Genomic DNA, 15000 nt, shown 5'->3' with positions numbered 1-15000 from the left:
AGATGAGACTTCCTAGTTGCTGTAAGGCTTATTTTTTCACTTTGACGGAGCCAGGCTAATGACTCCCATAGACTTCAAGTCTTTATGCTAAGCTAACACAAAATGCTACCTGAACCAGTGGATGTGCAGAGGTGAAAATGGTATCGAACATCTGTTCTCAGTCTGAGCGAGTTTGAAAAAGAGCATATTGCCAAAAACATCAGAGTATTCCTTTAAGATTTCAGGTGAACTGTTTGCTTGGATGCCAAATAAACTGATCTGATCAGATGTGTGCTTACATACGCCACAGCATATTCCTTTTTTGTACATGCACACAGTAACTGCGGTCTAGTAAACTTTTCAGAAATGGACACACACCGTGCGGTGGGAATAATATTCACTTTTCTGTTTCTGTATTATTACATTCCTTATATTTCAGAGATGGTCTCAGCAGAACAAACCTCTGCTGCCAGCCTGACAGGAGCTTCACATGTGCAAACCAACCAGGAAAAGCCAAACATATCACACACACACACATACACACTGAGCGTTTCTCTGGGCGGAGAAACGTTCACCCCTCGCCATACAGATGAAGATTGTAGGTAATACTTTGTCAGTAGTCATCTCACGTCTTTGTAATAATGTATGATTTATGTTAGAAGAACAACTGAAATTCATATACACACACACACACACACACACACACACAACACAATAATAACAATTTTTTCCATTAAAATATGTATTCGCAGTTGGAATTGCAGGAAAGGTGGCGCCCTAACGCTCTTAATGCACCACACACCCCTGAAACTAGCGTAAATATTCCCCTTTAAATGAAGCAAAGAAAGACCAACATACAAGGATCTGAGGTTTAAAGCACTTTAATTGTGTTTGTCCATCCATGTATCTGTCTGTCTGTTTGCTCGATGTGTGTGTGCGTGTGTGTGTGTGTGTGTGTGTGTGTGTGTGTCTGTCTCTGTGGTCAGCAGTGATGATGATGATGATAATATCACATGATGACTGGGTTGGACTGAGGAAATTACTGAATAGACTGTCTCTTATCTAAACATGACGTCATCACACACACACACACACACACACACACACACACACACAGAGCAGTGAGTGGTCACTGAGCGTGGCAGGAGTGCAGTGAAGTGGCTGAGGTTTGATCTGAAGCAGACAGCGGACCGTCAGAGCGTTTCCACCTGGGCTTCAGTTTCAGTGTCTTCTGATGCTTGAATGCTGTTTCAGAGGCTTTTCCACCCTGACAAACACACAGCTGTCCAGGAAATGGTCAAAGTATTGGAAATTTTTGAGGTTTTCTGGCATTAAATATCAAAATATTGGATATTGGCAGCTGCAGTCTTAATATAGGCCTAATATGTGGTATAAAAACGCCAGGTTGACAGGTGTCTATACTTTATAATATCAGTGCATTAGCTGATTGATTGTTTCTCTGTGTGTTTGCGTGTGTGTGTGTGTGTGCAGTGTATGTTCTGTGTAGGGCTTGTCGAGTCCACCTTTTTAAATCATGGTGTCGTCACCTGAGACGACATAGACAAGTGACGAGGTCATTTCATTTGGCATTTTATTAATTTTATTTAAGATATTTAAACTGCGAAATGTTACAGTATAACTTACATGTAAGATAAGAACGGTAGTGTTAGTTGTGGCAATATGATATCCTCGTATTGACCTAACACCAGCAATATGGTGGATAAAGGAATACACTAATATTTTAGCATGTCCTATTAGCTTAGCATAAAGACTTGAAGTCTATGGTAGTCGTTAGCCTGGCTCCATCAAAGTGAAAAAATAAACCCTACAGCAGCTCTGAAGCTGTCTGATTTACACAGAGGATCATCTGGATTTGAAATACTATCTACCAAATCTATTTTGACAGAGCCAGGCTAATGACTCAAGTCTTCATGCTAAGCTAACATGAAATGCTGCCCATAGGAACTGAACCACTGGACGTACAGAGGTGGAGGTGGAGGTGGTACAGAGCTTTTTACTTTTAGTATGTACTGCAGCTGCCCCTACAAAGTATGTAGTGTCATATGTAGTATGCATACGTCACTATATACGTCATCCCTGAACTCCGACCCTCTCGCTCACTTCCGCTGCCGACTGTAGCGCCACATTTGAATTTTGTTGTCAAAATGCTGGTGCGGTTTCAGACTGTGGAGATGCAGCAAAGCACCTCCCACCGAGCTCGCCAGAGACATGCACGTCTGCTGTGACTGAGCGAGGTGAGCGCGATGTGTGTGTCGCGTTGTCTTCCGTATGTGGGCGTGGCCTGTATATGCAGCTCAGTCAGTGCCATGTAACGTCCACTGCGCAAAGGATTGTGGGTCAGAATGGCCAGAGAAGCATGCTGAGATGCATACTGTGAAATCTGACTGAGTGTAGTAGAACATCCTGGTGCTCTTGGCATACTGTATCTGACTGAATACTATGTATTGGGACATACTAATTCTTTTTCTTGCCTACTAAATAGTATGGTAGTATGGGTACTAGAACGCAGGACTGGTCTCAGTCTGGCTAAGGCAGAAAAAGAGGATTTGGCCCAAAACGCTGGCATATTCTCACATGTAAAATTTTTTTTGCTGTAGTTTATGCACTCAAAATGTCAAAGAATTTTACATCAGAGGAACAAAAACTTTTCAACATCTTTGCATTTCAACACAGAAAACAATTATCATGGCAGTTAATGAGACCAACAATCCCATAATGTTCTTCAAACACACTTAACAATCAACACCTCGCTTCTAATTAACTTGCATCATCAGGCTCGCAAGGAGACAAACCAAACTGCACTGCATGAATATTACGGAGGTTAATAAAGTTTATTTCGCCACACGCAAACAGGTTTACTGACCCTGTGGCACAAACAAAAACAAACCGGCCCAGCATCAGTGATCTCCGCCAAGAAAACAGTCTCTCAAAGTCCTGGACTCAGTATAAATGCAGCACACTGCGCCTTTAAGGATTCCCATTCATGTTGGTGTGGCTTATAGCGAGCTGGCGGAAAAAAGTTTTCACTTTCTGTGTGTGTGTGTGTGTGTGTGTGTGTGTGTGTGTGTGTGTGTGTGTGTGTGTGAGGTAGTGTTGATGACATTGTTTCCCACACCCATAATGCCTCAGTGGTGACTCAGTGTGTCTCCATGTTTTGCTGTCCAGAGTGACATCACACCCTCAGAGCCTCAAATAACACGAGTTCGATGAGGCACCACGGGGGCGACTGGAGGTGAAGTGCCTTGCTCAAAGGCGCCTGAGAGGTGGTGAAGAAGGAACTCTGGGAAGGTTACACAGCAGAGCAAAACAAATATGGACAGGTGATGGAACAGAATAAGATTTAAACTGAATGCAAGTTAAAAAAAAAAAAAAGTTTTCAGTTTCGGGGAGTTTTCAGTTGGCTGGTAAAGCGATAAGGGTTTGGCACGGCAGTGATGCTTGTTGGCTATCAGCTTTACTTCCTTGTTTTCACCAGTTTGTTCTGCAAAAGCTTAAGAACTTAATTACCTGATACAAAAGTGTACAGTGTTGCTTTAATAGAGGACCCAGGGGAGTCCTGGAGTGAATATCACACCATGTTTCAAAACTGGAAAAAACATCTTCAAAAGGTTGAAACTCAGTGTTTAAAAGCTTGAAATCTCAAAAAAAGATATTGCAAGACAGAAACTAAGTGTTCAAAGCTTGTATAAGGTTTTGATTGGCTTAAAAAACAATCCAAATTTCAGCTGTGTGATGGTTTTTGGTAGCGTTGCGTTGCATTCTGAGAGACGGGGCGTCACGTTGGCGTCTGTTTTCGTAAAAAGAAGTAACCGCTGTGATGCAAACGGTGCAACTCCTGTGCAAGAGTATTTTCTCTCTGCTGAAGTCCTGTACAATCACATGGCATTTACCGGGGAAGGTGGCTTTGACAGACTGGTCCACCAATGACAGACATGCACATGATAGATGAACAGGATGCACCACCGGCTGTCTGGCTGTTGAAGGGCATGTGACACGCAGGTATTGGAGTTGAGAGCGCCGTCTGTTTCTGTGAGTTTTCAGGATTGCTGCACCACTGAACTCTGAGATGTGCATTTGTCTTTGTATTGAGAGCTTTGTGTGCTGCAGCCCTGCAGTGATATCCCTCTGTCTGTACAGGATCTTTTGGAAAAATGGAGCTCCATCCCTCCAGGAGACAGTTTATGTCGGGTTTTGCTTTAACTTGTCACCTGTCTGTATCTGATAAAGGTAAAAATGCCCTCAGGATAGAGTTACGCTTGATTTACATGCAGTGAGAGTGAGAGAAGCCATAGCTAACCTTTGTTTTAGCAAATCTGGCTGTCAGTTTTTTTTCCTCTTTCTGATGAATTCATCAGTATCGGCTGTAGTTACTGTTTTTGTATAATGACTGCTGGATGGATCATAGACATCTGGCTCCTGTGCTAACCCCTGTGTTCAGTTTTGGGCTGTGGATGAGCTGTAGGAAGCACCAGAAGGAACATGAGGTCATGTTTTTACTGGAAACCCTACCTCACCTCTCTGGTAATCTTAATAATATGATTCAATTTGGCATCTGCAGCCGCCGCTGTTCAGATAATAGATGAGCTGTGAAGTGGATGAATCTGTTTCTTCTGCAAAGCTTGTTCTTATGTTTAAGCCTTTTGCCTGACAAGACTGATGGCTATGAAGCACGATGATACATTTGTATGTTTTTTTTTCCCATAAATGAAAGGCAGGACCACTTGTTTGGAAAGATTTTCATGAATAACTAAACTACACAGTGCCCGAAACAGCTGGCGGAATCTCTGTCAGCTGGAAGTACAGTCTAGGAGGCAGGAGACATTAGAGGAGACATTAACTGTGTTTACATGGACTCTAATATTCCACTAATAATCAGAATAAAAACTACCAGAAGAGACTGGCCTGATCAGAAGGAATTTTCAATTGGCTTGAACAGGGTGCTGTAAACCTCTGATAATCTCTTCAGTAGGAATATATTAGCGTCTAATAACCATGAAGACTCTTAATCTGATTGTTACTCTCTGATTGGAATAAATCTGTTCTTTCTGTTCATGTTTGCCAGTCCGGGGGGAAACAGACAGAAACATGGTGACACTGGACTGTGGCTCATGACAACTTTTTTTGTTGTAAAGATTAAATCTGTAAAGGACTGTTGAACGGCTGCGTGGTGGAAAGCCGCAGTTGTTTGAGAAGACGAACGAAGCCAGAATCCAGCAAACCAAAAAGCTGCTGGAGAGGTTTGAAGGCTTCCTGTTACAAGAATAAAAGTCCAAACCAGCAGCCAGGTTTCATTTTTACAGTCTGATGGACGACCTGATGGGGCGCCACCACTTGCTAACATGACCTAGGCTGGATTATATTTAGATTTAATTTCCAGCAGATTAGACTCTTCCCTGCAGGCGAAGTCTCCTTGCGCAGGTCAAAAAAAGCTGTATTCTGATTAAACACACATCTAATCAGATCAGTTTCTTCAGCCTCCATGGAAACAGTGAAGCTGGAATCTCTAATCAGAAAGACTTCAGTCGGGTTGAAGCTGCTGTGGGAGGCAGGAGTTAATCTCACTGGAGCTGTGGACTGTGTCCTCATTCTGCCCGCCAGCAGACAAGACGCTACTGTTCACACACACACACACACACACACACACACAAACACAGTGACATTAACCCCTCAGTCATTTTTCTAACTGTCTGCTCCACAAAGACTAACAGCGACGTCAGCACAACGAGCTTCATTTCATTTCCTACATCACCGACGTTTCATACAACCAGCAGCATGTACGTATGTCAGCGTCATAGAAACTGAATGGATTCGAGTTCGAGTGTGTGTGATTCGAGTTCCCATCCAAAGTCCCATTCAGTTTGAATGGTCAGCGCCCACACTCTCCTGTCAGCAGCTTCAAAACTCAACAGTTCAGGTCAGCCACATAGCGAAGACCGTCTTCCTACGTTCTGTGGTTTAAGATATAACGTTAGCTTGTTAGTTCATAGAAATTGAACAGGTAGAACCGGCCCGGGCCTTAAGTTCACAACGAGTATTTCCAGGTGGTTCACGTTGCCATGACAACAGCTGTAAACATTCAGCTGATGACAAGATGACAAGACATGTGTTTGAAATCCACATGATCCACTGTGTGAATCAGCTTCAGAGCCGCTGCAAGGTTTATTTTTCACCTTGACGGAGCCAGGCTAACGACTCTCATAGACTTCAAGTCTTTAGGCTAAGCTATCACGAAATGCTAAACATAGGAACTGAACCAGTGGACGCACAGAGGTGAGAATGGTGTCCAACATCTTGTTTCAGCTGGATTGACTTCCACACTGAGGCCGTCAGGGGGCACCGAGAGCAGGAGATCAGAGTACACACCCATGATTTCTGCTCAGTGTGTACAGTGTGTGTGTGTGTGTGTGGTGGAGAGGATGAAACCCGTCCAGTCAGTCCTCATATCTGACAGGCTGTCAGGCGGTGGGAATGTGCTTTACTGCCACGAGAACAATGGAGACATTATTCTGGAGATGCTGAGTCCTGTTGTCACTGATTATCATGTTTCTGCATACAGTATGCTGCCTGGCTGGTTTCACATGCCAGGAGGCAGGTGTGTGTGTCTGTGTGTGAGTGTGTGTGAGTGGTGAGTATCAGAGTGTTAGAGTATGGGTGGACTAATTTCTGGTTTTATACCTGTAAAAAAATGTCGACTGTCCAGTAGATTAACATCTTTTTGATCAAAGCAAACACATCAAACAAACTACCACTAAAACAACAACTACTACTACTATTACTACTACTACTACTTAGAATAATAACAACAACAAGAACAACAGCAACAATAATAATAATAATAATAAAATCAATTTATAGAAACCAAATCAAAATGTTTGCTGCAGCTCTGAAGCTGTCTTATTAAAAAAAATCTGTGTCTCCTGCGTAACAGTGAAATGACACAGAGCAAACGGGTGAAAAAATAAGTAAGAGCTGTGATATAATTTTAACTCCTGTTATTTTATTGTTATTTTATTTTATTTTTATTGTTTTATTGTTTATTGTTATGTTATTTTTTGTTATTTTAACTCTTGTTATTTTGGGGGTTTTAGATAACAGTAAAGAGTGGAGAATTTGTCAGATTTCCATCTGAGAGGAGCAAATTTGCTCCTCCAGCTACAGACATTAAACAGCAGTTGGCCCAACAGGACCTAGATGGCGCTGTTTTTTTTTTTTAATTTGGCTCATCAAAGATGCTGGCTAAGCTGTACAGAAACATAAAATAATAATAATAATCCCATCAGCCCATCTGGTTCAACTGTACACCTTTGAACATTTCAGTTAGGGCTGAATAACGACCACAGCCGACATCACAGCAAGCGTCTGCACTTTACATGAATCGCCAGTTTTCTACCTGGAAGTGGATGTTGTTGTCATGGTGATTCTGTAGCACTTTTCAAAACAAAGTGACAAAGTAACAAACAAAATAAAAATGGTCGACAAACAATGGACTTTGTTTGTCGACCTGTCGCTTTCAAAGTTATACAACATCTGGAAGGAAATATAGAACTGAAAGCTACATATGAGGAAGAGTAAAATATGTACAATAAAGCAATATAAAATAATTAAAATAATCATTAAAATAATATTTTATGTCCCTGGTTGAGGGGAAACCTGGACACAACTTACACTGAGCCTCCGCTCTTCTCATGAACAGTCGAACAGCACTCAGTGTTCACAATGTGGCTGTTCATATTATTTTTCTTGAGCCTTTAGAGGTGAGCATGGCTCAAAACAACAAACAAAATCATTTAATCCCAACCCTAAACTTCCCTGACAAAAGAAATGACTTTGAAATTAAAGACAAGCCTCTAACCTCCTTCTGAACTGAAAACAGGAGAAAAACAGATACAAAATAAAAGCCCTCTCACTCCACAAACTGCTGCTTGAGCTGAGTTTTAACAATGTGTAATTATTGATAGGTTAGTCATTACAAATTTACAAATATTAAAGCTGCTGAAAGTGGCACAGTTAACAAATTACTTAGCTGCCCCATACCACACTAGTACTAATAATATCAATAATTACTTATAATAATAGTTTTCTTTAATTATGTGTCACTAAAGTAAAGCATGGAATGACTAAGCCATCAAATTTCATGTTTGTTTGTTTTCAGCTGAATCTAAAGGGTCCTCACTTCTTCTCCTCTTTTCTCTTCTTCTTTATTGGTGATTTAACATAAATAGACGTTAAATGACATCACATATGTGCCTGCAGCGCCACAGTGGGACAAGCATTACGTTAAACAGACTGGGACACGAGTGTAAACGATTAGGTGGTGTGGTAAATGACTGTAGGAAAAGAAAGATAAGAAAAACAAAAAGAGATAAAAAAGAATGGAAAATAAAATTTGTTTTTTTTTCACTTAGAAGAAAAGAAAAAAAGTTGGTACCACCTTTCCCCTCTTTCCATTTTCCCTGTTCTCTTTTGTTTTAAATATATTTACAGTGGGTTGGGGTTCGGATGATCAATGGATGAATCGATAAATCACTTTATTTCTTGAGTCCAGTTAGACCGGACCGCCCAGATGGTGGTCGTACTCCAGACCTGTGGGAGGAGACTGACCACCTTTTTTCCTCACCTCAGTGTAATTTTCCATCTTGCACCTGTAGACGATGTTGTTGCCGAGCGCTCAGAGAGTCACAGGTTTGATTTCGATAACTGAGTGTCCATGAACAGCCGTGAACTCTGTCCAGACGCCCCGGAGCGAGACACTGAAGCTCCCTGAAGTAGGTCAGAGCCGGGTTTCGTCCTGCAGCCAGTAAACACCTCTCAGTGTCACCCTCTCTGCTGCATTCTAATGTCTGCCTCCTGCCACTGATTTAAAATGGGACAAACAGCACAGGCAGCAAGTATATTCACACGAATAAAGTCCTTTACAGAAAGAGAGGAACGTCTGTTGCAGTTGGTTTCTATTTGATTTTAAATAAAGATTTAAAATCCATAAAAGTCATATAAATCCAAATAAACATTTTGAAGTTGCAACATTAATGCACATTTAAAGGAACACTCCAATTTTTTGGCCTAAAGCGACTTTTCCTGACGTCCCTAGACTGAGACCAGATGTTGGACACCATTTTCACCTCTGGACGTCCACTGGTTCAGTTCCTGTGGGTAGCATTTCATGTTAGCTTAGCATAAAGACTTGAAGTCTATGGGAGTCGTTAGCCTGGCTGCATCAAAGTGAAAAAACAAACCTTACAGTAACTCTGAAGCTGTCTGATTTACGAAGTGGATCATGTGGATTTCAAATACTTGTCTTGGAATAAAAAAAGAAAATGAGAGTGGTTTCGGGAGAGGTTAGATGCTGAAACTGTAATTGCTGAACGAGGGGGTGCGATATTGACGAAAAATAATATCTTGATATTTTGGGGGTTTTGCCAATAAGGATACTTGACAATAAATATTTTGCATCCCTCAAAAATTTGTAAAAAAAAAATGTGTAAAAGTCTCGTATTTTAGTAGCTCGCTCTTGTTAATAGTATATTAGATGCTGTTAATGATATTATCAAATCCGTTGTTGTGGCAAAATATGAAGCCCTGAAGTTTTCGCTGCAGAGTTTGGCGATACGAATCATACAGTTTAGGCGGAGCTGTGTGACTGATATGTTTGCGGCGAGGCTGGGTGGTGGACCTGGTGACAGCGGTTGTTCTTTCTTGCCATCTGTTGCTCCTCTTGTCGTAAGGAGTTGTTTAGCAGAATGACTCTGCCAAACTTTGCTGAGTGTGTTTTCGTTTTGCCGGTACCTCAGCTGGTCGCTCGTGGTCGATCGCTGACTCCTGAAGCTTTTCATACCCTTCAGATTCTTTGCGCTGGTTAATTTGCGGACAGTGAAGTAAGTTAGTTGTGGAGCTCTCCTCAAAGGCAACGGCTTTCCATCACAGATTGAGCAACATCGTCTTTTGATGCCAAACTGCCTCCATGTGAGAGCGAATGATCCATGTCAAGCAGTTAAATCTAATGAGGTCAGTTCTGATTGGCTGGTGCTGTTTCTGTTCACTCATTTTTAACTTCAGCCCTGCAGGCAGCTCTGCTAGCTTAGCTTGGTGTGAAGCGTGAACCCTGCATGTGTTGTGTCAAAGTGATCGAGCATTTTATTTTGAATATGAAATAACAGAACAGCAAAGGGTTTAAGATAAACATTAAAAGCGCATATTCGAAAAGGAGCAGTTGTCTATCCTACCTGGCCTGATCATCTGCAGACTCTTGAGGCTGGGATTTGACTGTGTTTGCAAAATGAGTGCCATACTTGAGGTTGTCATTTTGCACAGCGGTAAAACAACAATTAAGATATTAATGTATTATTGTGTATTATTGTAGATATATATCGCACACTCCTACTCCCTCACAGTGGTCTTTGCACCGCTGATTATAGAGGAAGCTCCACCACAAATGATCTTCTTCTGAAATGACTCGTTTATTGTTTTCCAAAATGCCAATACCCATATTTCAAATACAGTCAACACAGTGTGTAAATAAGAGCTTCAGAGCTGCTGTAAGGTTGTTTTTTTTTTTTTTTTGATGTAGTTGAATCTGCAGAATTTATAATCGATGCATTGATTCAGTGAATGAATTTTGCAGTCCTTTTTCAGATATTTAGTGGCAAATTTAAGTTTTTTTTGTCCTCTGGCGCTGGAAGGAGTTGTTCCCGCTGAAGCCTCGCTCACGTTTGTAAGTCCCTCCCTCGCCCAGCTGTGATTGGTCGAAGCGTTTGACCGTCAGCAGACACACAGCGGGGACAGAAGCTTCGTTTGCAGATGGTTTAATCAGAAGCAAAAGGTCGTGTCAGCTTGTTGAGAGGAGAGCAGAACACACCTGACAGCTTCTCCTTTAAAAGGCCCTGCTCTCCCTCTCTGTTTATGTGTGTGTGTGTGTGTGTGTGTGAATGTTACAACGTGTGACTCATTCATTCCTGGGAGTTACGGAGCTTTTTCCAACAACATACACCTCCCACCCTGGAAGTCAACACACACACACACACACACACACACACACTTAATCCAGAACAGAGGTGTGTTTGGCCACAGGCTGCTCGTTCTGTCTCTTTGTTTCTCAATCCTGCTCTTTTCTCTCACTTTATCTTTTCCTCCCATCTCCAGCCCCTCCCACATCTCAGCCCATCTGTTTTTAATGTCTCTCTCTCTCTCTCTCTCTCTCTCTCCTTCCTCATTGCAAACCCTGCTTCTCCCTGCTGCAGAAATCTAAAATTTTACAGGAATGCTCCAACATTTTGGGCGAAATCCCCTTTTGCCAGCTCGGCCAGACTGAGACAAGATGTTCGATACCGTTTTGGTTCGGTTCCTGTGGGGAGCATTTCATGTTGGCTCAGCGTAAAGACTTGAACCCAGTTTCCTGTCGGGGATCAATAAAGTTTTTCTGTTTCTGATTCTGATCTTGAAGTCTGTGAGAGTCGTTAGCCTGGCTCTGCCAAAGTGAAAAATTAAACCTTACAGCTTAAGCTCTGAAGCTGTCTGATTTGCACAGTGGATCAAGGGGATTTGAAATACATGGCAGGCTAATGACTCACATAGACCTCAAGTCTTTATGCTAAGCTAACACAAAATGCTACCCATAGGAACTGACCCACTGGACGTAGAGAGGTGAAAAGGGTATCGAACATCTGGTCTCAGTCTGGGGAAGCTGGGAAAAGGGGCTTTAGGCCAAAATGTTGGGGAGAGAAGGAAATGAGGAGGTGCAAGGAGAGGTGGAACAGGAGGAGGTCAGGTGAAGGGAAGGGAGGAAGAGGAGGAAATACAGGGAGGAAGACAGGTGGGAGGAGAGGAGGGAGATGAGGAGATGATGGTGTGGGAGAGGAGAAGAATAACAGGGAGGAGGAGAGGAGGAGGACTTGGTGGATCATCACTAGAGAAAAGGCCAGGCAATGTCAAGAGCTGTGTGTGTGTGTGTGTGTGTGTGTGTGTGTGTGTGTGTGTGTGTTGCCATGGCAACACATTTGTTGGGGTGTGAGGTCACTGGGCATAAAGGAAGGAAGCAGCTTTTAGGAGTGTTACTGTCTGTCTCTCTCTCTCTCTGTGTGTGTGTGTGTGTGTGTGAGTGTGTGAGTGTGTGTGAGTCTTTCCTGCTGTAGGTGAGGTGACAGAGGCCAGGAAACAGACCACTGGTCGCTAGTCTCTCTCTCTCTCTGTAGCATCCAATCACTTCTCCCTCGATTACCCACTTCTCTCTCTCTCTCTCTCTCTCCCTCTCTCTCTCTCTCCTTTGTTTGCAGTATCTACTTCATATAGAGGCAAATGAACAAATGGCAACAAACACACACAAATGGCTGGGCATATGATACACACATGATAGTGTGTGTGTGTGTGTGACGTACGTGTGATGACTCATGAGCTTTGACTTTTACTTCATGTGATTAAATATATATATATATATATAATAATAATAAATAAAAAGCAGGTTTAAATTGAAACCGGATCATGAGGTGAAAACAGCCCACAGGCTCATTCTTAATGTGAGACACAGCAGCTGTTTCCATGTACTGACCAGCAGCTGCCAGCAGGGGGCGCTCTGGTTGTATTCCAGGGCAGAGGCTGGAGCAGAAAACCTTGGCTGGGCATACTCATCATGCTTTAACCCCGGGCCACTTTCACCAGGGGCCAGTTCATTAACAAACAGTAATTATCAGATAAAATGAATGAACATGAAAAAGGCCTGTAACTCCTCTTTCTTTGAAATTATTTATTTTTAATTTAACTGACTTATTAACTTATTAACTCAATAACTTACAAGGACTGGCAGCTGGCTTGTATGACAGATAAATCATAAACATATTTTACTGCATTTAAAAGCTGCAGCTGCATTTTAGTGCTAAATGCTTTGATGGCATTTGGAAGAATTCATACATTAAACATTAAACATGGAGCTGGAGCCTCCTCCATCATGCATTCACTCAGATGTTGCAGTGATTCATAAACGATAACCGTAAACATGAAGTCCTCCTTCCAGGGGCAGAATGAAAAGCAGATTTAGCTTATATACTTATTTAGTGTCAAATACACATTCATGGGATCAGAATTATCCTCATTTCTGTGTAACATTCGCTGTCCTTACACTGCACAGATCACTGAGAGACTAACATACAACTTTTTGACATCCAGGTGACGCTGCTGAACATTTACTCACTGATATACATAAAAAACAAAATCCCTGTGTGAAAAAAAAATTTGATTTCATTGTGAATTAGAAAATGGTTGGAGAGCCAGATTTGGCCTCCGCATCATAAATTAAGTATCACTGGCTTAGGCTGTATTAAAATTATTAGCCACACAATAATATCAAAGTATATTATGTATCATATTATAATATGTATTATAGATTATACATTTACACAGGAGGAAATGCAAAGATCTGAGGTTCAGTTTTGTTTTACTAGCAGTGTGTCAGTCGTTATGTCCTTCATTAGCACCAACTAAATTATGAACTTTTGCTGTGAGTTAGGAAGGAAGTCACATCACAATATTTGAAATGGAGTCACACTCAAATCTTCATGCTTCTTTCTTTTTTTATGATCATGTAAGCTCATTTTTTTGATTTTTTTTTTTTTTTTTTTTTTTTTTTTTTTTTGGAGAAACTATCAATGCCAGTTTAGTTGTCATTGAAGAATGTTTTAAATGATTGCACTGATGTTTTATATGTATAATGAGATGACTTTCATGTCCAGCATTTATTTCCTGATTTCACTGATACAAGGTGAGGTGATCAGTGCAGTCACCTGGTGGAGGTCTTGGTTGGAATGAAAAGCTGCAGCCTCTTGGCCCTCCATGGCACATGATTGGACACCCCTGGCCCAGTGGTTTATATGTGGTGTTTTCAGTGTGGTGGCCTACAGGGAATGTCTGGCCTTTTGCTGATTAGTGGGAGACGTGAGAGGCTGTCCCAGGTGATCGTCATTATGAGGAACACCTGTGGGAACTTCATCTTTCAAAAACGAGACTCCCCCTTTCATCTGGCAGTGACAGACTCACACTCAATGACCAGTAATAGTCAAACCAGTTAACCCAGCAGTAGTAACAGTAACAGCAGTGGTAATAACATGTATGATGTGTGTGTTATTTCACCAACATGTAACTGCTGCTTTTAACATTTTATCAAAGTCAACATGAAGATTGTGTTTTATTTATGTCTGTTCTTTATTGCTGCTCTTATTCATCCATTTAGTTTTTTAGCTGTTTATTTATGCGACTACTGACTGACTGCTGATTTCATGTATTCATTTATTTGTTTATGTGTGTGTGTATGCGTGTGTGTGTGTGTGTGTGTGTGTGTGTGTGTGTGTATCAGGAGCTGGTGTTTGTTGTTGCTGTGTTATTGTGCTGATGTTTCCTGCTGGTCTTCTGTCTTGAGCCGTGGCCTTAAGTTGTTACGAGCCCCGGTGCACGACTAGTTATAAAACACACACACACACACACACACACACTCACAGACATTTTACAGTGCAATGAGTTACTTGGGCTGTTGTGTTGGGAAAGTCGAGAGGTCAAAGTGAAAGCTATCAGCACCATGGACACGTAAACATACGGTCAATCAATTCAACAAGTCAGCTGATCAATCAGCTACACCTGGAATGTTTACATAACTACAGCTGTTATTGGGAAGATATGCAGCTTTTAAATCAAACACACTAGCAGGCGAGATGTTAGATAACTGGCCTATAAACTCATGTAAACATGTAGCTCACGAGAGCGAATGTTAGGTTTATTTTTGACATTGAGATCGTTGCTGGTGACAGGGCTTTAGGATTTGTGCTGCCTTCTCTTTTCTGTCTCATCTCTTCTTACTGATGCTGTTGTGTTTGAAAGGCGTGAGCGCTCGCTCGGCCTGCAGATGTGCTCGGGTTGTCAGCCTTCACGTTCAGATTTTGCACCTAAACTACCGTCTCGTCACATGATCAAACAGACACTTGACATTAGATAACACATGTATTACCCAGCAATCATCACTGCATA

General features: G+C 41.8%; 2 protein-coding genes and 1 long non-coding RNA gene across 3 annotated transcripts in view; 1 reads left to right on the top strand and 2 right to left on the bottom strand.

Moving 5' to 3' along the window:
• LOC115359775 (uncharacterized) overlaps window positions 1-9174 on the bottom strand; it is a 19423-nt gene extending 10249 nt beyond the window's left edge. The window contains exons 1-2 of the long non-coding RNA XR_003928279.1: window positions 9071-9174; window positions 3177-3179 (exon numbers count right to left, since the gene is read on the bottom strand). This is a non-coding gene — a long non-coding RNA (uncharacterized LOC115359775). The remainder of the gene's footprint in view (window positions 1-3176; window positions 3180-9070) is intronic.
• LOC115359829 (zinc finger protein 585A-like) overlaps window positions 1-15000 on the bottom strand; it is a 1044768-nt gene that overhangs the window by 277064 nt on the left and 752704 nt on the right. The window lies entirely within an intron of this gene.
• The window catches only part of arhgef3 (Rho guanine nucleotide exchange factor (GEF) 3), a 62413-nt gene that overhangs the window by 3392 nt on the left and 44021 nt on the right, over window positions 1-15000 (top strand). The window lies entirely within an intron of this gene.

This window comes from Myripristis murdjan, chromosome 5 (genome assembly GCF_902150065.1).
Source record: "Myripristis murdjan chromosome 5, fMyrMur1.1, whole genome shotgun sequence".
NCBI classification, from domain to species: domain Eukaryota; kingdom Metazoa; phylum Chordata; class Actinopteri; order Holocentriformes; family Holocentridae; genus Myripristis; species Myripristis murdjan.
The sequence above is the reverse complement of the archived record's forward strand: the minus strand, read 5'-3'. Positions and strand labels throughout refer to the sequence as shown.